Source organism: Canis aureus, chromosome 11, assembly GCF_053574225.1.
Source record: "Canis aureus isolate CA01 chromosome 11, VMU_Caureus_v.1.0, whole genome shotgun sequence".
NCBI classification, from domain to species: Eukaryota; Metazoa; Chordata; class Mammalia; order Carnivora; family Canidae; genus Canis; species Canis aureus.
In genome coordinates, this window is record NC_135621.1 from 43,233,405 (window position 1) to 43,255,637 (window position 22,233).

Sequence of the window (22,233 nt, forward strand, 5' to 3'; positions counted from 1 at the left end):
GTAGGCACTCAACAACACTCTTCTAAATAACCTAAAGGTCTTCACACACATTAGGATGGCTATAATCAAAAAGACAGGTAATCACAAATATTAATGAGAATGTGGAAAAACAGGAGTCCTCATCCACTGCTGTTAGGATGTAAACTATACAGCCATATTGGAAAACAGTCTGGAAGTGCCTCAAAAAGTTAAACACAGACTTCTTTGGCCAGGAAATTTCATTCTCAGGTACATATCCCAAGGAAACGAAAACGTGTCCACATAAAAACATATATAGGAACGTTCATAGCAGCATTGTTCATAATAGCCAAAAGACGAAAACAATCCAAATGCCCATCAACTGATTAATGGATAAACAAAACATGGCAAAAGATGGAATATTATTTGGTCATAAAATGTTACGACCTATTGATACATGATATAACATAGATAAACCTTGAAAACATTGTGCTAAGTGAAAGAAACCAGTCACTACAGACCTTGATGACATCAAAAGGAGGATATGAACAACTTTATAAACACATCTGACATCTTTGATGAAACTGACTGAGTCCTTCAAAAACACAAACAGCCACAATTTACCCAACATGAAGGGGCTAATTTAACAGCCTTGTAACTAGCAAAAAAAAAAAAAAAAAAAGGCTAAATTTGTAATCTACAACTCCTAAAAAAAACCCAGATCTGGGATCCCTGGGTGGTGCAGCGGTTTGGCGCCTGCCTTTGGCCCAGGGCGCGATCCTGGAGACCCAGGATCGAATCCCACGTCGGGCTCCCGGTGCATGGAGCCTGCTTCTCCCTCTGCCTGTGTCTTTGCCTCTCTCTCTCTCTCTGTGTGACTATCATAAATTAAAAAAAAAAAAAAAAACAGATCTTTAGGCATAGATGGTTTTACTAGTGAATTCTACAAAATAATAATACCATTCTATATAATCTCTTCCAAAAGACAGAAGTGGCGGGAACATTTCCTAGTTGATTTTATGAAACTAGTATTACCCTGATATCAAAATCAAACAAAGAGTACAAAAAATAAAGCAGCAGATAAATGTCCTTTATGAGCATTATGATATGATAATTTATAATAAGAAATACATATTTGTTCTTCAATGCCTTTCCCAGTGCAGAGCTTTGTTTGATAAGAGGGCAGTCTTGTGGGACTGAGCCCTTAACCTGGGGGATCTGACACTACCTCTTGGTAGATGGTGGCAGAACTGAGTTGTAGGGGAACCTACGTGGTGTCCAAGAATTGCTTGGTGATGCTGGAACTGGGTGCAGGATTGTGGCATAAATGCAAAAATCCTTAGCAAAAAATTCAGCAATATATAAAAAAGACTTACACATTGTGACCAAGTGAGGTTTATTTCAGGGATGCAAATGGGGCTCAGTATTCAGAAACCAACCAATGTAACCCATCAGATCAAGAGAATAAAGAGGAAAAGTTATGTGATTGATGCGGAAAAAGTGTTTAGCAAAAATTCAACGTCCGTTCATGATACAGACCCTCTGCAAACTACTAATAGAAGGAACTTTCTGAAATTGATAAAAGATCATCTACAAAATCCTGATTCCAAATGCCAAGTTGTAACTACTGCAAAAAAATACCTAGATGGCAGAAAGGTGGCCTGCTGACTTTTACAACCCCAAGTTGGTGCTCGAGACATATATGTTGGAGAAATGACTGAACAGGGATCCCTGGGTGGCGCAGCGGTTTGGCGCCTGCCTTTGGCCCAGGGCGCGATCCTGGAGACCCGGGATCGAATCCCACGTCGGGCTCCCGGTGCATGGAGCCTGCTTCTCCCTCTGCCTGTGTCTCTGCCTCTCTCTCTCTCTCTCTGTGACTATGACTATCATAAATAAATAAAAAATATTTAAAAAAAAAAGAAATGACTGAACAGCTTGTAAATCATTAGAATGGAAACCATGTATATGATGGAAAAATCATTGCAAAGAAAATCTTCATCCTTTCTAAAAACTGATCAATAAGTTACATGATCACTTATTCTTTTATTGACCCACAAGCATTTCCAAGCACTCACCATTATGAAGTGTACAAGGCACCAGAGACACAGCAAAATAGAGATGGCTCTGTGTCCACGGAGTCTACCATCTACAGGGACAAAGGACGTCAAAGTTGTTACAAATGTCATGCTTGTTATGAAAAGGGAATGCAAGTCACCGTGGAACCACTGCAAGGTCTCAATTTAATCTTGTCTGCCCCACTGGAGAGGGGCTCCTTAAGGAAATGAGGGGGAGGAACTGGCAAGGCCCAGAGATGTGGAAGGGGCTTCCAAGCACAGGGAACAGCAGGTGCAAAGCTCACTAGGGTGGGCACCAAGTGTGGTCCATAAGAGGCGCTGCGAGAAATCCAAGAGAGGGTGAGAGTAATGTGCCCTAGGCCTTGTAATCCATAGTTTGGATTTACCTCAAGGTACTGGGAAGTAGTAATACCCAGTACGGGCAATGATGTGAAGGACAGGTATACTCTCCACGAAGACGTTTATAAAACGTTTTGAGAGGACAGAGAGTGACTCATGGGCCTCTGTGTCCTCAGTCACATTGTGCAGAGGCCGTTAGCAGACTACCTACTGCAGCAGGGTGCACAGATCCACTTGATGGTCTGCTTCACCCACTAGGACACGTTCTCAGAGTGGTGGCAAGTTCTTCTCAATTCTGCACTCCCACTGCCTACTTCGAGGCAGGTGGACAGAAATGGCAATAGAGAGAAAAGCTCTTTACCTTCCCGTTGGTCTGGCTCTTCTCCTTGAGGGGTTTTAGTCCATGCCTGTGGACAGACACAGCACAAAAATGCACCACATGTGCATGCCGTGGCTGGGGGCGTCAAGCACCTGACAGCAAGGATTGTGGGCCTCACCTTTTATCACAGTCTCCACTCACATTCTCAGTTCCAATGTTCCTATCATTTTCTCTAATCTGCAGTTTTGCTATTTTATTTATCATGGGATGCCCCGCCAACTGGTTTGTATCTGATTACCCTAAAGGTTTATGCTTTCATCACTGATGGTGATTTCTACCTTCGCCTCAATTTCCCTAATGTCGTAAGAGCTCTGCTGTTCCTCCTTAAAAATCTTCACTCCTGGGATCCCTGGGTGGTGCAGCAGTTTGGCGCCTGCCTTTGGCCAGGGTGCGATCCTGGAGACCTGGGATCAAATCCCACATCGGGCTCCCCGTGCATGGAGCCTGCTTCTCCCTCTACCTATGTCTCTGCCTCTCTCTCTCTCTCTCTGTGTGACTATCATAAATAAATTAAAAAATGAAAAAAAACACACATTCAAAGTGTTTCTTATAAAAAAAAAAAATCTTCACTCCCAGAAAACACAGAAGAACAATTACTGTATGATCCCACTTCCATGAAGTATCTAGAGATGTCAGATTCACAGAGAAGAAGGGTAGTATAGAGGTTCCCAGGGGTTGGGAGGATGGAGGACGGAGGAGTTATTGCTTCATGGGCAGAGTTTCTTTCTGGGAAGATGGAAAAGTTCTGGCGATAGGAGGGGTGATGATTGTACAACACTGCGAACGGACTTACTGCCACTGAATTGTACTCGTTAGGGTGAATATGGTAAATTTTATGTTATGTGTATTTTCCCATGATAGAAAACAAATTTTCACTTTTGTGTCTCACTTTGCTACTCATTCTTATGAAATAATTATGGCACAACAAAAGGAAATATTGATATAGCTGCACAAACACTGCTAAGCAAACAGGTATGAAAAGATGTAGCTAAAACTGATTTCTGCTGATAGGCACTGCCACCGGGCACATAACCCAAAATAACCAACTGATCAGCTGACCCACAGTCTCTGAATGGGGCCTTGAAAGGCCACTCTCAGAGTGGTGATGTAAAACGTGCGTCTGGTATTTTCACCGCAGACATCCTTGCCACAAGCATTTTCACTTGCAGACATTTTTGTTGCTAATTAATTGACCATAAGGCAATTCTGCTGTAAAAGACAGAAGAACTGATTGACACTTTGGTTTTTCTCCATTGACAAAGTTCCCATTTTGACATTATCTCACTCTTGGCTAGAGCTCATAATGTTCTATACAGGGATGAGCAGACACGGTGGTCTTAACAAAGTGGACGATAACTAATGTATGGACTGGCCAGAGAACACGGTGATAAAACTTACTGGAAATGGGAAATAAGAGAGGATAAAGCTGGACTGCATACTACACCAGAAAATAACACCTCAGTTACAATGATAACAAAGCCCAGTTGAAAATGCATTACAGCATTAGTATGTCTTGTACATTCCCCGTAGAACTCTGGAAAGTCTGTGAACTGACATGTGACAATATGTCAAGAATGAATAGCAGCATAGAAGCCTTTCACAGCGCAATACAAAGGCTCGGTTGCAAATGTTCATCCTAGTATTTGGAAAACTGACACCTCTCTAAATGAAGGAAGACATTAATAATGAACTTTATCATTAATTCTTTCATGTTTAATTATGTCCTTTTAAATGCCCCTGTTTTATTTTTCATGGCTTTAGCTTTTATGGCAAATATCGTTATGGCACTTTAATTTTTCCACGTTGCATTATGTCCTCTTTAATGAATGTTCCTGTTATTTTTCATGATTTTCTCTTTTATGGCAAAATTGCCTTACAGCCAATTAGACATGTGGCAAAACGCTTGCAGCAAACGAGTTTACGGTGAAATGACTGAGAACCACAAAATGTGCAAAGCACAGGCTGTCCAAAAATAAAAAGCAAAAAAAAAAAAAAAATCAGACTTCTCTGCAATGCAAAGGGTAAAATAACTAATTCCTACAAAAATGCTAGCAGCAAAGTATCAAAGAACGGACATGCCTGAGTGAGGTGCTATGACATCCCAATCCACCACAGCACATATGTTTATTACGGCACTACTCCTATGGGTTGATTCGAAATGATGCTCAGTGAACAACAGCAAAAGATGTTATTTGCTTTTATTATCTTTGAAATGGTTAAATTCACTTATTTTTATTTCACAGACACATTTTTAAAGGAAAGCACCTCTGGTAGGGGACCTGGTCATCTGCAGAGACCCTAAGACCAGATATTCTTATTTAAATTGACAAAACAGACATTTTAGTGAAGGGAAGTAACGCTTGTCTTGTTTAACAATTGTCAGGATAGCATCTGATTTATCCACAGGATTTATCTTTCATAAATAATGAGGTTGCTGTGTGACTCGACTAAATGTCAGAGGCAGTGTGAGAGGGATGTGCCAGCAGCCTGACCTCCCACACCTGTGCTGTTCATTCAAGGTGTAAAACGGGAACACCTTTAACTTAGAGATTCCATAAGGGCCTCCCCGTTTTTATCAATGGTAAGAGGACGTCATCACTTTTACTTATTTCTCTTTTTGTGATACAATCACATTTGGAGGATGGTATTCATTTTGACTGTTATTTTTTTTTTAATTTTTATTTATTTATGATCGTCACACAGAGAGAGAGAGAAGCAGAGACATAGGCAGAGGGAGAAGCAGGCTCCATGCACCGGGAGCCCAACGTGGGATTCGATCCCGGGTCTCCAGGATCACGCCCCGGGCCAAAGGCAGGCGCTAAACCACTGTGCCACCCAGGGATCCCCATTTTGACTGTTATTAACTTCACAAGTTCCAACCCATCCTGAGTGCGTAAGTCAACAGACTGAGATCCCTCATTTATAAGCAAATATGAAGGGTAGAAACAACTTTTCAAGTAACGTGAAAAAGTCTGGACCAGAGGTGACACAATGGACCATGGGCCCATTGTGGCCCACAGACCTACTTTCTTTGCTCAGCTGATGTTCTTGAATATTGAGCTAGCCTCTGGAAACCGAGAATTTTCACACCTAAAATGCTCTGGTTAGTTTATCTTGAAAAATCAGCAGACTGGGCCCTCTGTCTCCCAATTTGTGCAGGGTGGCAATGGGGTGGAGCTGGGCGGGCGCTTCCTGTCGTCAGGACAAGTGCTGGCTCTCCACTTTGCCCGCCAGCTTCCCCCACCCCTGGCATCCTCCTCCACCCATCTCATAGGGCCACACCGTCTGCTACCTGACTAGACTGCAAGTCGAAAAGCCAATCTTCAGAGGCTCCTAAGACAGCAATGGAGATGAGAGCGGGAAACCTTTCATTCTCTTTCTCTTCACCATTCTTTTTAGACTTCTGACTTCAAATCTTGAAGCAATGAGAACACAATTTAGCACCATGATTCTGTGGCTTACAGAACTGGCTTCCCATCTCTGAAGCAAGTGAGTAGGGCTCAGCTCCTCAGGGGTACCTCCCCGTTCTTACTGGGCTGGTTTCTGTCAATGGGACATCCTGACAGGGCCTATGCAGCACACTTAGAGTTGGTTCACATTCAGTCTCAGAAGCTGAATTTCTGGAGGGCACTGCCGGCTGTGGGCTTTCCTCTCTGTTGAAGATAGCTGCCTCCTCATCTGACCCCTGAGCCAGGGCTGGGCACAGGATTGACTCATGCCCTTGCCTCATTACCACTTGCATTAAACCCTTTCTTCAGTCTCACTCATTATTTGCATTCCTGGGCCATCTTCAAGATAAGATCAATTCTCAGTATTACATTTTCCTTTCTACAAGAAGTCGGGCCAAAAGCCTTAGCCCATAACCAAAGGGCTGGAAAAGTATTTTGGCTGTGTAGACTATGCAAACATCCATGAGCAGAGAGTTCATATTCAGTTTTTAATTGGCAACCCTATGATGGCTCACGATGGACTTAAAAGTTGTGTTTGTGCGCATATGGTGGCACATGTAACACACGCAGACACATGCACAAGAGCCATCTGTGAGTCCTCCTGGTTTGCCACACCTTGTGGAAGACACGGTATCCAATGCTAAGACTTTTATGTCCCACAAAAGATATATTTACTGGGGCCAAAGGCAGATGCAACTGGAGGTGCTGCTCTCAGAAATCTGGTGAAGAAAAAAGTAGAGACCCCCTCTCTCTCTGGATTCCAAGGGAAGTCATGAACTGAAACAACAGCAAGCTCTCCCTTCAAAGGACAGAGAATTTTTTGATTCCACACATGGAGGTGTTTGGGAGGAATGATGCCCTGAGCAGGAAGGGGGCACTGAATCCCTTGGCTCTCAGGGGCCTGGAGGGTGAACAAATGGCCCAGAGCCTCTCCACGCTTTGCTGCCCACGTCAATTTTGGGCAGGCCACTCCCGAAAGAAGCTCTCCTGGCTGGGAAAGATGCTGAGCCACAGTGGCGAGCATGCGGCTCCCAGGATTGTGCCTCACAGCGTATCCACAGTCCTCCAATATCTCTATAAATAATCAATTCCATGACATGACAATCACAGGCCCTGGCTGCTCCTTGGGTACTTCTTGTGACCAAAAAAAGGTGCACTATTTTCCCAGGAATTTTAAGAGAGACTGTCGTGCAAGAGGTTAGCTAACTAGCATCTATGTAAAGTACACCTACCATAATTACTTTGTGTAATGATCTTGCAAAAAGCAAATCAAGCTCTTCCTTTCCAAGATAAGAAACTGTGCTTAAAGAGACAGGAAAGCCAGTGAAGAAAGAACAAATTAAAATAAACACTGTAACAAAAAAATAAATAAAATAAAATAAAATAAAATAAAATAAAATAAAATAAAATAAAATAAACACTGTGTTTTTCTATAAATTATATTTCTTTAATTTTTTTTAAAGATTTTATTTATTTATTAAGACACAGAGAGAGAGAGAGAGAGAGAGAGAGAGAGAGGCAGAGACATAGGCAGAGGGAGAAGCAGGCTCCATGCAGGGAGCCCAACGTGGGACTCGATCCTGGGTCTCCAGGATCACGCCCTGAGCTGCAGGTGGCCTTAAACCACTGCGCCACCGGGGCTGCGCTCTTGCTTTTTATTTAGAGTTATTCGTGGTTTCCAATTTTATATTAGATTGCTTACCGCTAACGGGTTTTCAGAGGATCAAAACCAATGATGTACATCATCATCTGCCGGAGGAGACCATCTTCGACTACTTTCTTTTAATGCATCACAGTCTCCTTCTTGAAGCTACAGGTGGGATAGGCCAGGGGGATGGATTCCAAAGATGTTCAGTTCTTGCTATCAGCGTGCTCAGATTATGATGTCCTCTGAGTTTTGTAGAATGTTCTGTGAGCGTCATGCAACCAAGATGGAAGAGACATACCGCCCCATCCACACAACCCAGAAATTGTAACTGGCTTGGGTGCACCCTCACGGCCCACCAAGGCAGCAACCCTTGCACCAGGAAATAACAATGATGCTGGACAGTGTCCCAAGTATTCTCGCATATTTTATGTCTGGGTGTGAAATATGTGCCTCCCCATGCCAAGTAAAGTAATCCACAGATACCAGGGGAATTTCTCATGTAGCCAGGTGGGAAATAAGATCCATGCTGTTAAAATGATGAGAGAATCCCTTGGACACGCTGCAAATTCTTATTTATAAAAGTCCTCGACTCATGTTTCTCATGAAGTACACATAAAGTCATCGCAGAACTCGTTCTGAATCTGTCAGGACGGCAGGTGTAGATGTTACAGCTCTGAAGCAGACTTGATGGCCTCATGTTCTAAACATCTTTACTGAGTTTCACCCCCTTGTGGCTCTGGGCCCACACTTTTCTCTCTTTTTTTTTTTTTTTTTTTCCATTTTAGTAACACCCTTTGATGAAGGAGTTTGGCCAAGGAAGGGTTAGATTGAAACAGATCCTTCCGAGGGTGAAAACTTTCCCGGGTGTAGGCATTATTTAGAGGGAACGACAAAATCCAAGGAGTTAGGCTCTGCTAACTATTCCTGAATAGACCCTCTGCGGATCGGGAAGGAGGACAGGGAGGTGGCCCCAGGATCCGAGGTCCAGGAGAGGCGATGAGGGTTCTGGTGTACTCTACCCGAGAATCAAAACTTTCCCTGCAGGTCAACAGTTGAAAGCAATTTCTTTTCTATTGCCCCGGGCTAGATGTTAAATCCCCAGATTTGCTATTCTTTCAGCCATGTGCTAGTAAATGATTTAAGCCAATTTTGGTTTTGTTGTTTGCCCACCGATCATTAAGTTGTACACGGTTATCCAGGGAGCCTACCCCACCCACTCAACCACCTTGTGTTGGAGTTTTATATCCTTTTTGGTTTTTATTCCTCTGAGAGCCCAACTTCTAAACAAATTTACCACTTGCTTAAAATAAATAGATCAAAGTATAGCAGAGGAACCCACAATTGCCAGTAATTGCTACCTAATTTCATTTTTCAATTAAGTGGTTGCTAACACTTAGCTGTAGTCCCCAGTTATTTACACGGAGGGGAGCTGGGCGCACACCAGCGGCTAGAGCTAAATTAAGAAACTGCCCTATTTGGTAAATTATACTATTTTCTAAACCTCCAGAATCATCATATTTCTGTTCACTTTGCCTCCTCTCCAGCTTCCGATGACCAACGCGGTGGTCTCTACACATCCATGTGTCTTTCCATTTGCTTGCTGTTGCAAAGGCCAAGAGGATTTCAATTCTTAAGATGTACAGATCATAAGAATTCTATGGTTCCAACATCGTCATAATCATTACATTTTAGTAAAATACTAATCAATACTATAACATATTTAGTGGAAAAATGAAAGACTGGAGTCCTGCCAATTATACATGTTTGTTCAGAGATTCAGTAATAGCAGTAACTCCCCTGGTTTCAGTGGCTTCAAAACACAAAATCGAGGCATGCCTGAGCAGCACAGCCAGTTAAGCACCCCACTCTTGGTTCTGCCTCAGGTCATGATCTCAGGCAGGGTCATCAGATCGAGCCCCACATTGGTCTCTACATGCAGCATGGAGTCTGCTTCAGATCTTCTCTCCTTCTCCCTCTGCACCTCTGCTTGTGCACAAGTGCGTGCTCTCTCTCTCTCTAATAAATAAAAATAAAATCTTAAAAAAAAAAAGCAAAACACAAAATTGAGACATCAAGACCAAATGAAAAGAGACAAAAAAATAAAAATCACCGCACAGGGAGTAAAGTCATTAAACACATAAATTAGCAGTCTTATCAACCAAATCCCTTTAGCAAAACCATTAGCATTCACCCACTGAGCTTAGAATGTAAGCATGTGAGTGAATGATAAATGTCAGCAGTAAAGCAAAACCAAATGAAGGCTCTTGTGAGCATCAGAATAGGCTATAAATGTAAAACAGCTGAAAATACAAAACAGTACTGAGAATGGAGACATCATTATTTTAACTGTATGCCTCCTAAGCTCCACCGAAGTAGACAAAAACAAAAGGCCCAAGGCCCCAAGCCCCAGAGCCTCTACTTGAGAAGGGAGGGACAGTGAGCACACACAGGTGACTAATGAATAAATAAACACATGTCAGATAGTGATAAAGGTGCTGAAGGAAGGCAGCCCACACACCAGGACCCAGGAGACCGGGGCAGGAGCTACTTCACACAGGCATACGTATACTTTCTAGTTCTCTTAAAGATGTGAGCTCCTTGGGCCAGAGGCAGCATTTTCAGCCCCTTCCAGACAGGTCACCAGGGGATGCACAAAGAATGATGCCATTTGCCTAAGAAGACTGGTGGAAATGAACAGTGCATTCTTGTCAATCCTCAAGACCCAACATTTCAACCAGATGGAAAGGAGCGGTGACAATTTCCACACCATCCTGGTGTTTCGTTTGAGAAAATGGACACTCAGCCAGTGTGTGATTCTGCCTTAGAATACTGCTCACACGCAGGGCCAGTTGACAGTTTTTAAATGGTAATGATTACCTGGGGCAGCACTTTGTTTTAAAATCCTTTTCCCCCTCGATTCCTAAAGAAACAGTTTAAAAACAAAACAAAACAAAACAAAAAAACGTACCAAAGGACTTGGAAATGATCCGCTGAAACACATTTCCCCTGCCTGTGTGTGAACTGACATATCTGGGGGCCCTGGGGACACTTGAGTATCCCTAGCAGCTCAGAGGGTGTTGGGAGAAGGGCCAACAAGAGAGCTCACAGAGGTCTCACCGGACCAGGAGCCCTGTGTGGGGGGCCCTCTCTTCAGCCCCCCACCTATTACACCTGGCTGTTCACTCTTTAATTTCCAACACAGGACCCTGGGACCAAACAAAGCATGTGCACTGCCTTTCTTTCCCATTGCAAATTAACTTACAAAAGCAGATAATTTTTTTTTTAATTTATGCAGCACTGACAGCTGAACTATATATGATCTAGAAAGAAACCCAGGCATAACCCCAATAGCAGGTGACAGAACCATCCAGGTGATCTAACAACTCGCTACAGAATAACTAGAAAAAAACAGACTTTCCTGGTGCGATGGCTTTGTGCTTTGGAGGAGGAAGCAAGACCTCTGTTCTTATCCAAGCATGAACCACATTTCTAAGATCCGAAGGTGGCAAGTTTTCTAAGTGCATTAACTGTACCCTCACAACAACCTAATAGAGGAAGCTACTACCATTAGCCTATTTTACAGATGAAATGATTGAGGTTATAGAGGTTTATTAACTCACTCAAACTCCACAGCGAGCAAGTGGCAGAGCTCAGATTTTGGGCAACAGAGCTGAAGTTACCACCCAAAGTATGTGCAGTAACAGTATATATATTACAAGTAGAGAGACCAAATAAATGATCATGTGAACTAGCGTATTTGAGAGTAAAGGGCACTCTATTAACGCGGGCACTAGGATATTGAACTCAAATCATGGGTATCATGGACAAACCAGGGTGCACAGTTACCTTAATTACCACATAATTAAGCTGAGGTGAAACAAAAAGTGTCTCTGAATATTATTTAGTGATTTATTTTCTCAGCACTTATTTACTGAGTACCTGCTGTGTGACAAGCACTGTTCTAGATGGCGAGTCAAACAAAGTCCTTTCCCTCATAGAGCGTCCATCCTAATGAATGTCATTCATGTGTACACATGTATCTGCAGGTGCATATGTGTGTATGCAATTCAACACATGTGCATGCACGTGCAACCACAAAACAGATTTAACACCTTCGCTCCTGGAAACTTGTTGAAGTTGTACTTTGGCCTATTAAGATTTACATGGTAGCCCAAGTGATGGGTTGAACTCTTATCCTATGAATCTCAACATGTTAAATCTACGTTTTTTCAAAAGCACTAGAATTCTATATTCCCTAAGTTATGCATGATGGCAAAAACCAGACCAAGATTCAGAAATTCTAGACTCAAGTTCCAGCTCTGATACCACTTACGAGTCTTGCCTTCCATACCTCCCATAGCTCCTTCCGTCCCACCAGTATACAGAGCTGTGGTGCGTTGACACTAATGTTAACCGTGGAGTCAAATGTGCTTCCATACATTATTTCAGTTGGTCCACACAATGGTCTTGTGAAGTAAACAGGATGTAATTATCATTGTCTGATTTTATAGTGAAAAATTTGAGACAGTCAAGATTAAGGTTAAGATTGTAGGAGATAAGGCACATTGAGGTGCTCTGGAGACCACAGACAGATGCCTAGAACTTAACATTCTTCTCCAGGGTGAAATACAGTGGATCAATGAAGTACACTGGCCACGTATCCCACCTCTACCACTTAAGAACTGTGAAACCCTGGACCAGTTACCTAAGCTCTCTCAACCCATTTCCTCATCTATTTTTTAAAGCGGGAGGTAATAATGGTGCCTACCAACCAGAGTTGCTGTGAAGATTAAATAAGATAATGGGTAAGAAACACTTGGCCCAAGTGCCTGGCATGGAATAATGCTTCATCCTTGTTAGCTATTATTATTTTATTAATGAAACCGTGATAGAGGGATTATCTGGGCCCACCCATCTCCACCGTCCAATGCCACAGTAAAAGACTCTGGTAAGCTGCATTACACTGATCAGATTTCCCAGCCCCAGGATCCCTAGGAAAGAAGCTTAGTAATAGGGAGTAGCAGAATTGCCAGTGGCAGAGTCACAGGAATATGGTGAAACAATTGTTCCACTGCTTCGGACTCCATGAGGAACTTTCTATGGATCACTAAATTTTTAAAGCTTCTTTGGAGCACTTTCACATATAGGCAGTCATGTGCAATCAGTTTCATTTTCAGCTGAAATTTCTAAATACAATCGTCAATCTGATTTTTCTTGTTTTACATGTGAGCCTTTGTATGTCAACGCTAAGTAATAACATGAAACTCACCTTTAAAACATGATTATGTCAAAGACACATCACTTTCAAAGGAATTCCCATGCCCTCCCCTGGAATTATTGAAGAGGGAAAGGAATACATACATCTTCAAAAATTTTACAAATCAAAATTAGAAAGCCCTTGGACAGTGATGAACAATGTGCAGGATTGTTACAGGAAGTACATCAATTATGATTCATTACATTTAAAAGATGTAATTGCAAGAGAGTAACCTGCAATTGTGCATGCCTCATTTGGAATGACAATACGCCCATGTGTGCACGTCACTTTAATATAATAAACACATGCTTCTCTTGGCTTAGGTTTCTTTTGCTATAAAAGTAAAATCTTTGTAATAAATTACTTCCTCCCCTACAGACTATCTCATATTATCCCTGTGGAAATGTTAAACAGATGGGGCAGATACATATCCCTACTTCTACTAATTAAATGTGAGAACCAAATAGTTGAAAACTTGGCAGGGTCATACAACAAAGTTGATGGCAGAACTCAAATTGCAATAGGGTCTTCCTACTTATAATCTGAGGACACCTTTTCCAAAACTTAGGTCCAACACTTCTTCAATTGATGAGTTATTTCTCTTCTACCCAACCAGGAAAACATAAAGATAAAAGCAGAATAGTCACATCTTCACATCCTACACATAGAAAAACTAGGAAAGCACATATTACATTCACCTTACCTTATTAAAGAAAGTCCATTATGATAATTTAGGGGTAGAGCATATTCATGGACTTTAAACATTATATAGCAAGCATCTGTTTAAAAAGTGCCAAGTAAAATGTCACTGAGCCATCCAACAATGTGAACACAGATAAAGCCACTTCTTACTTCAAACATGTAAGATTACTATCTAGCCACATTCAAAATAAAGGAAAATGTCTGGAAGGCCAGAAGTAAAGAGAGGAATCAAAGCAAGAGATGACAGTAGGATTTTAAGCCACAGTGAACTAGGTGGATTTCAGACAAGTTACTTGCCCTATGTGCTAGGACTCAGTGTTCAAACACCTACATGAAGACAAGAAATTTGACATCAGACCAATAAGGGAAGCATTCATGCATAAATTCCTGAGTCTCAAAGAGCTACTTTGTGCCAAATAAATAAATACTAAAAGATGCTTATAGCCAAGGAAAAAATAGAAGGAAACACATCAACTCCTTATGCCCTTGGACAGAGGGAAAATTTACCTGGGAATTGTAAAATTCCAGATTTACACCACATACAGGTGTAAAGTCCACTTGAATCATATAGGAAAACCAAGCTAGTACTAAAAGCCAGCCACTAAAACTCTGGGTCCCAGCATGAAAACTCAAAACCATTTTTCTAAGAACCATTCATAACTTAAGGGAAACAAACCACTTCCAAATAAACATCCCCTGCTGAAGCTAAGCTCACAATAAAAAACATAATCTATGTAAGGAAATAAATATCCAAAAGGGAAAGTCAGTAAATGTGATAAACATAGGAATGTGATTAACATAAGAACAAATAAAAATAACAGAAAAATCTAAAGAGAAGCTATGAGTATAAATAAATGAAAAAACTGAAGGAGGAATAAAAAGTAATTAAATAGTAGAAAAGTATGAGCAAAATGCAGATACACTTTAAAAAGAATCAAAACAGTATAAATGAAAATTAAAATGAAAAACTCAATGAGTAGGTTAAGCACAGAAACACTCTAAGAGTAATGGGGTACTAGAAAAAACATCTGATTAAACTACCAAAAATTAGAAAACCAAAGAGATGAAAAACATGAAACAGCATTAAGAAACATGGAAACACCAAGTTCCAAAAAACAAAAATAAATCAATACCTAGACACAGTGAAGAAAGAGAGGAATATCAAAAATAACCAAATGAAGATTCTTCAATACAAGCAAACAGAAAAGTCAGATTAATTCCAAAGGGCAATGAAAGGGACAATATAATTCTCCTCAGCAACAAAAACGGTCAGAAAATAATGAAATAATATCTTTCAACTAATAAGTGATAATATTTCCAACCCCTATATTTTGGTATATAATTGTTCAAGAGAATAACCAAGATGAAGACATTGTCAAAGATTAAGAGAATTTATCATTCAAAGGCCCTCCCTGAAGTATCCACCAAAGAACATATTCCAGTAAAAAGAAAACAACTGGGGGAAAAAGGGAGACAGAAGAAGTAAATTTAAAAAAAAAAAAAATGGTAAGCATGTTTGCAAATGTAAACACTGCTTTTAAAAATTAAAAACTAACTTGGAGACAATTAAATACAAACCAGGTCTAAGAATTAAAATCTCATTTGGAAGAAGTTAACTATAAACCAGGTCTGGATTATAAGACAAAAAGTTAAAATTCAAAAATAGGCAGTTAAGCAGTCAAAAATTTTAAAGTTTAGAGATGCCTGGGTGGCTCAGTGGTTGAGCCTCTGCCTTCAGCTCAGGGTGTGGTCCCAGGGCCCTGGGATTGAGTCCCACGTCAGGCTCCCAACAGGTGGCCTTCTTCTCCCTCTGCCTATTTCTCTGCCTCTCTGTGTCTCTCATGAATAAATGAATAAAATCTTTTTTAAAAATTTAAAGTTTAAGTATTACTCAGAAAGAGGATAAAACAGTAATACAAATACTATGTTTACCATGTTCCAAAAAAATATTTTAAGATTTTACATATATTAACTAATTTGATTTTTACAACAGCCTATGACACTGGTACTTTTACAATACCCATTTAACCAATAAAGCAACTGAACCCAGAGAGTTTAAGTTATGCACACAATATCATAAAACTACAAAATATGTAGGAAAATGCAATTGGGATGTAAGCCAAAGCAATCTGGCCTGGCTCCTTTAAATCAGGTAATCAGATTAAAATTAAAGAGTAACTATAAAAGGAATAGAAACAGAATGTATAATAATATATAAAATATAAAGGGAAAAAAATTGACGAAGCCAAAATATGACAAGAAAACTAAAGACACCAAGTAAAAGACAGTAAAGAACAAAGTAAACCCACATATAATACTCATAATAAATGGAACTGCACTTCTTTTGAAATTACAAGTATTATTAAAATTTAAATTCAAAACAAAAATAAAATATACCAAAAGGAAAATTATCTAGTTGATTTGACAGTAATGGTATATGAAAAGATATGTCTGGAAAACATAGATGTGGAAAACAGATACAGAAAAAAGATGTGTAAAATCTAGTTTTATTTTGAATAGTAATAGTAGTAACAGAAAAAACAGACTATGAGCCACAAAAATATTATTGAAAATAAAGAAATTCATAACGCAATAGTTAAAGGACAAATTCACTCAGGAGATATAATATTAAACTAGTATGCACCTAATAACTTAGCATCAAAATATACAAAGCAAAAATTAAAATTATAAACAGTAATTGGCATCACGATCTTAGAGACTGATTTTAGTGTATCATATAACCTAATAAAATAGCCAAAAAAAACCTGGTAATTCTATTAAAGATCTGAACATGATAATTACAAATTCAATTTCATCTGTGTATGTGTATATGCATATGTGCACATGTGCCTTTATACAATCCTGTACCAAATAGAGAACATACAATCTTTTTCGAGAAAACATGGAAAATGCAGTTTAAAAAGGACCATACAATTAGGTGATGAATCACTGAATATTGCACTTTATGTTAGCTAACTAAAATTTAAATAAAAATTAAAAAGGACCATATATTAAATCACAGAGAATATCCCAAGCAATGTAAAAATCAGTATCAGGCTTATCTAACCAAAAATGTAATAAAATATGAAAAAAAATTAAAAAAAAATTATCATATAGCTATATGTTTACTAACTAAAAATTATACAATTCTAAATAATTGTTGGGCTAGAATTTAAAAAAAAAAAATCACAAGGCAGACCTGGGTGTCTCAGTGAGTTAAGCAACCAACTCTTAATTTCAGCTCAGGTCTTGATCTCACCACCAAGAGATTAAACCCCACATCAGGTTCCTCACTCAGCTCAGAGTCTGTTCCTCTGCCCCTCCCTTTGCTCACATACTCCCTCATTCCCTCTCTCTCAAAAATAAAGAAGTATTAAATAAATAAATACAATCTTTTTTTTTAAATCACAAGGAGATTTTAAAATACTGAAAACTAAATAGTGAAAACTACATATCAAAACTATACAATGCAACTAAAATAGGACAAAACAAAGTATTTCTAGCCTTCAATACATAGATTTCCATTCCTCTAAGATATACCCATCTGGATCATGAGAAACCACCCTTAAGAAGACTTTCTTTTAATATTCCTACTTCAGCTCATGAAGCATTTCTTTGATTTCATAAAGACTAAATTAGATTTTACAGACATTAAATTAGTGACAGAGTGCCCCTGATAAGATACATAAGATACATCAGTCATCTTTCCAGCTTTATCACTGATATTTTGTATTAAATTCTCATCTCAGAATATACATGTTTTGTCAGTTACTAGCAATAATGATTTCATGCAATTTATTAGAAAAGTACAATTTCATCTGCATCACCTCCCTGAATTCTTTAGTCTTTGCCACTCTCTTATAATTTGCAATAAAGATGAATTTACATAAACTTAGAATTACCATGACTATGCTTTGTAACATAGTCTTAAGTGTCAGTTTATCAAGCTTTGAATTTAATGAAAACAAGTAAATAGCTGTATTTTGGAGAAACTGATGAAGACAAATGGCTTCTTAGGAGTTATAATAACCAAAAAAACTATTGAAGTAGTTTTGTCCCTGTTAATAAGACCGATGTCATTTGAACATAAAAGTATGCCAAGTTTAGAGCACAGGAATTTATAAAAATATTTGTCATTGAAAGTAATATTAATTATGTTTTCAACTGTAAATGCTTTTTCAGGGATTAATTACCCTTGTATAGTGGGAATCAATATATTAGAAAACCAGTGAATTCAGTAACTAATGAGCTAAGCTCTAAATTCAGGAATGGAAAAAAAATAACAAAATACACGCCAATACAGTAGGAGAAGCTAAATAATAAAGAGAAAAAATTGGTAAACTAAAACGAATCAAAATCTAGTTCTTTGAAAAAGTATATAATAGACAAACTTCTGAGAATTTTTCTCAAGGTAAAGAAAAACAAAAATAACAACATTAGGAATATAAAGGTAGGGCAATACATGCAGATAATGTAGATACTTTTTAAATAATACAAAATAATTTCCTTCCTATAAATTTAAAAACTAAAATTAAATAATGATTTTCCAGAAAAACAAAAACATAAATACTAAAATTGACTGAAGAAAAGATAGATAAGCCAAGTAGAACTACAAATTTTAAAGGCAATTGAATTACTGATAAAAATCTATCCACATACAAATCAACAAATTCATTTGGTTTTACAAGTAACTTTTTATAACCCTACAAGGAACAAATATATTTATACAAAATGTTCTTTGTATAATTTTAGGGTTTCATAATATGTGAAAAATCCTGGAAAAAGTATCCCATTAATGACAATTATTATTGTCATTGTGGAAGTTGATACAGAGAGTAACATTTTTGGTGAAAAATTACCTGCTACATTAGAGGGCAGTGATAAAATTCTAAAAGGCACCTAAAATGATCTGTAGAAAGAATACGAGAGAGCTGTTTACACAGAAAACATAAAATATATGGTTAACCGAAAGGGAAAAGATGGAAGCTTTGAGACAAAAAGAATTCAAAACTCTCCTTTTAGCTTTATTAAGAACAAACACATGCCATCAGGAAGACAGCTTCAGAAATTTGTTCAAAATGAGATGTGGTTCAGAAAAATAGGTAAAAATCATGAGATTAATCCGCTGACCAACCAGCTGCTGTTATATGCTTCAGGAAAACCAAATATAACAAAGAGAACCAGATCAAGAGATCAAGGTCTCAGCAAATACAGATAGATATCAACTGTAGAAATTATCTGGTTTCATATTTAAAATCAGGACAGGCTAGAGCCCAGAGGAGAAACCTTCATGGACCAAATTGCTTTGCCTTTTCCTTAAAACAATACTACAAGTTATTTAATGTCAAGACAACAGGGTAGAGGGAAGTGGAAAATTCTGCATCCTAACCCCAAGTTTAAGGGTTAAGGAAATGAACAGGGCAGAATGCATGCTGACACCTGGAAGAGGCAATCAGGCCAGCTCAAGCCTCCAAGATAAGTGAGGGGACATCTGGGAAGCCACTGTGGACAAGGAAGAAAGTTCCATTGCTTTAAACAGCAGAGGCCCAGTGCTCTGGCCCTGACCTCTGATAGAGGGAAGAATACATGCCCAAGTTCACCCAGCTTAGGACAAATTCCACTGATCTACTTCATGGGCAAGGAAATCAGAGAAGACCATCTTAGAATACTCCAGGAAATGTTCCTCTTCTTAGTTCTTTGGCTATTATTCTATGCTGCAGAACTCTACCCCTGTGTATAGGATTTACCAAATAATGTGTTTCTGTTAAAAAAAAAAAAGTCAATAGTTATTCAAAATATAATATATTTGAATATAAATATTCAAAATTAAAAGGAGCAATACACGTTCACATGTGTAAGGATCTAAGTGAAAAACAAATGTTTCATCCCAAAATTCTAAGACTGTTCAAAGGTGTACTAAATTTGCTATGTTTATATTTATTTAACCTACTTCACATATGCATTTGAATTGTCATCATGACTGCAGAACTTTGTTTTTGACCAAATAATTCAGAAACTGAGTTTCCCTGATAATCAGGTAAAACAATGAAAAGCTGAATCATTCAACACTGCCAAAAATGCACTTGCTCACTTCTGACTGCAATATTTCTAAGATTATATTGTGCTGCTATCTAGCAAACTATTCTGAGTTCATCATCAGGAATGATATAAACCTCCTACAGATGTGATTAGGAGCCTCCATTTGGGGCACCCTGTTACCTTTATTTAGATTAATCACTAGCAGTGGGTCTTCATGTTCTCTGTGGCAGGTAAGTTCAGGTACACTGGGTTCACAGCATAAAAGTGCCCCAAATAGAAACCACAGCATGTCGCATAAGTTAACACATGTGTTATCTCATCGTGTCAAGTCCCCTGCACAGCTCAATTCATCATCCTGCCCCAAAAAGGAGCAAAATAAGTCATATAAGTAGTCATATAAGTCACCCCAAAATAACAGTTTCTCCAGTGCGGAAATTAAAATAGAATTTGAATGACTAGATATGGCCCAATGGGTTGGAAAGGCAGTACAAGGACAGTTGTCCCCAAAGCCAACAGAAAGTTTAGGGCCTGGGGGAGTAGGTGGGGGATATCTGGGCATTTCCAGGCTCCTCAAAGGACAGAGGACCCTGGAACATCAGGAGGACAGGGCTGGACTATATACAGGAAAAACCTAGGAAAGACCTCCAAGGGCCAGCTTTTGGTGCTGTAAAAAATTACACTTACTGCTTTGGGAACTATACCCTTCACCCCACCCATGGCAATCTCCACTCGGGTCTCTGTGCTCAGATACTTGTGGTTGGGACATATGAAAATCTGTCTGTACTTCTATTTCTGTGTCGCCCCAGATGCAGGAGAGAAAGAGGAGATAGTAGGCCAGTGAAGTTGAGAATCTGGTGGGAGGCGTGGGCTGAAAGATCCAGAGAAAAGCAAGTACCAGGGAATATAAACACATCTATCTATCTATCTATCTATCTATCTATCTATCTATCTATCCTGCCAATGGGTAGATCAATAAATACAACTATGAACTCATACAAGCATTTTAATAAAATATTACACAATTAACATAAGGTCAAACAAGATGCATAGATCATGATAGAAAAAGACCAAGTACAAAAAAGCAATCCATGCAAATAAGAACACTTGGAAAAGGCTGAGCCTAAAACAGAAACAGAGAAAGGCAGGAGGTAGCCCAGCACAGTGGAAAAGGAGACACGGTGCCAGAGCACTGCGGGAGGCTACTGTCACTCCTCTTCCACTCCTGCTAATGATGAAATATTCAGTGCTTCTTCCATGCCCAGGATTTTCTAAGAATGTTAAACATAGGTAGTTTAATCCTCATTTAATCCTCATATAAGAAAACAAGCCTCCAGGACAGACACAAAGATGAGACATCAGGCTGACCTGGGTGGAATCCTGGCTCCCCACCCACCAGCAAGGTAACCTCCCCACTTCTGCTTCCCTGCATAGGAAACGGGGTAATCATCCTTACCCAGGATGGTTGTGAAAATTAGAGATAATGAACTTAAGTGCCTACCAGCGGCTGTTATTAGTGTAATTAATTAGATCAAAATAATTGAGAGCGAAGAACAAAACAAAGAGTTGTAATTGAATAGAAATGGAAACAGGGCACACAAGCACTAGGCCAGGGATGGAGGCTGGGAGAGAGAGTGGACAGGGCTCCCCACTTTGTATATCTGTGGGCACCTCATGTAAACTCCCTGGAGCTTCAGTTTCCACCTCTACCAAGTGTGTGTGTGGCGGGGAGCGGTATTAATATCTGCTCTTCCCACTTGTTGTGAGGACCATGTGCGGAGATAGTACCTGAGCGTATCATTACCGGCAACAAGTTCATGCAATACCTGCTCGATAGGTGGGGAAATCCATTTCCTCTGCTTCTATTTCTCAGGTGGAATTAAGGCACACAACTAACACAACCATGTCAAAGCCAGGTAATTGCAGACTGCAAAGTCCTTAAACACAGCATGTGCCTCCTTTGGTCAGCACTTATAGAATCAAATTAGCTTATTCTGCCATGGAGCTTACCTACCTCAACTTCCACCCCCGTACAAACCATCTCTTCTGCTTGCTTCGTGCCTCCCCCCCCCCCCCCCCCAATGAATGCCTTGTTTATTTCTCTCTGGAACGTTGTTCCCTTTCATCTCCAACTGACATATCCTGGTCATCCCTGAAAACCCCATTTAAACGCTTCCTTTGCAGGAGGAAGTGATTTCTGCCTCCTACACTGCCACATTATCTTTTCTGACTGGGTCACACTACTTAGCACTTCCCTGTATTACGGCCACCGGTGTGTGTGACATCTCTCCCGCCAATCAATAAGCTGGAGGATGACAGGCAAGGTGTCTTCATCCTTTATGGGGACCTGCCTTACTTGAACAGCACAGGATCTTTCCCAGGAGAAATGC

General features: G+C 39.6%; 1 protein-coding gene across 1 annotated transcript in view; it reads right to left on the reverse strand.

The window, feature by feature from the left end:
* SLC9A2 (solute carrier family 9 member A2) overlaps window positions 1-22,233 on the reverse strand; it is a 97,126-nt gene that overhangs the window by 73,790 nt on the left and 1,103 nt on the right. The gene's annotated exons all lie outside the window — the stretch shown is intronic.